This window comes from Galeopterus variegatus, unplaced genomic scaffold (assembly GCF_000696425.1).
Source record: "Galeopterus variegatus unplaced genomic scaffold, G_variegatus-3.0.2 Scaffold4105, whole genome shotgun sequence".
In the NCBI taxonomy this organism is placed as follows: domain Eukaryota; kingdom Metazoa; phylum Chordata; class Mammalia; order Dermoptera; family Cynocephalidae; genus Galeopterus; species Galeopterus variegatus.
In genome coordinates, this window is record NW_007730216.1 from 1 (window position 1) to 1,703 (window position 1,703).

The following is a 1,703-nucleotide window of genomic DNA, read 5'->3' on the forward strand; positions in this document are numbered from 1 at the left end:
AGTCAGGCACAGAAAGAGAAATACCACATGTTCTCACTTATTGGTGAGAGCTAAAAATAAACAAATAAATTAACACACACAGACAAAAAAAAACCAGGGGTGGGGGGAAGAAGACATAACAATTACAATTCCTTGAAGTTGACACGACAAGTGAACAGAAAAGACATTGTTGGGTGGGAGGGGGAGAGGGAGGAGGGAGGGGGGTTTCGGTAATGGGCCACAATAATCAACCTCATTGTATATCGACAAAATAAAATTTAAAATAACTAACTAACTAACTTAATTTAGTAAGGGATCAAAAAAAAAAAAAAAAAAAGATGGAGTTTAAAGCCCCTTTCTATCCTGGGTACTATTCTGATCANAGAAATACCACATGTTCTCACTTATTGGTGGGAGCTAAAAATAAATAAATAAATTAACACAGAGAGAAAAAAAACCAGGGGTGGGGGGAAGAAGACATAACAATTACAATTCCTTGAAGTTGACACGACAAGTGAACAGAAAAGACATCGTTGGGTGGGAGGGGGAGAGGGAGGAGGGAGGGGGGTTTCAGTAATGGGCCACAATAATCAACCACATTGTATATCGACAAAATAAAATTTAAAATAACTTACTAACTAACTAACTAACTAAATTTAGTAAGGGAAAAAAAAAAAAAAAAAAAGATGGAGTTTAAAGCCCCTTTCTATCCTGGGTACTATTCTGATCACTGACATCAATGATTCCACATCTGGCTGAGCACCAGGACTGCCTGTGAGCTTGTTAAAAATACTCAGTCTTCTCTCCAAACCCACAATCTCAGAATGCTAGGCGCTGAGCCCAGGTATCACCTCTTTAACAAGTTGAGATGAGGCAGATGCACAGCCTAGAAATCTCCTGTATATGTTCTTGTAACTAAAAGTGTTGTCTACAGACCAGCAGTATCAACACCAACAGTGACCTTGTAAATACATGCTTTATCACAGAACATCTGGGTCCTAAAGTGATGTTCAGGCAGTTTCTGTGCATAAGAAAGTCTGGGACTTCCTGGTCTATGTGCCTTCTAGACATGGTGCCAGAATTGTACAGTCTGTTCTGGGCATGCAGTCTGCTCTAGGTGTGTGGTCTGATTAAATCAGTTAGCACTGGAGGTCCAGCCTGAACCTAGGGTTCAGTCCCTATTCCCTTTCTCTTCTATAGCCAATCACTCCCAAGTTTCCAAGGCCTTAAATATTATTTACATGGCATGATCTCCCAAACAATTTCTCCAGCCCAGACATTTCTCCTAAACTTTAGACTAGTCTGTCCAACTGCCCATCCAACAACTCACTTACATTTCTAACCAACATTTCAGCTTCAACATCTCCTAAACTCAGTGCCTGTGATACTCGCCCCTCAAATATGCTTGTTCCAGGGTCTTCCCCATTTCCATCCTTCTACTACACAGTCCAAAACCTTGGGTGTCCTCCTTGCCTCCTTTCTCATACACCAAATGTAATCCTAGAAAATGCTGTAAAGTCCATCTTCAAAATATATAGAGAATCCAATCACTTCCCACTATTTCTACTGCTCACACCCCAGTCAAAACAACTGACATCTAGGGCTGGCCCAGTGGTGCACTGCGCTAGTGCGCCGCTTGGGAGCGCGGCTGCGCTCCCGCCGCGGGTTCGGATCCCACATACAGACTGGTTCCTGCTCACTGGCTGAGCGAGGCGCGGGGGCAA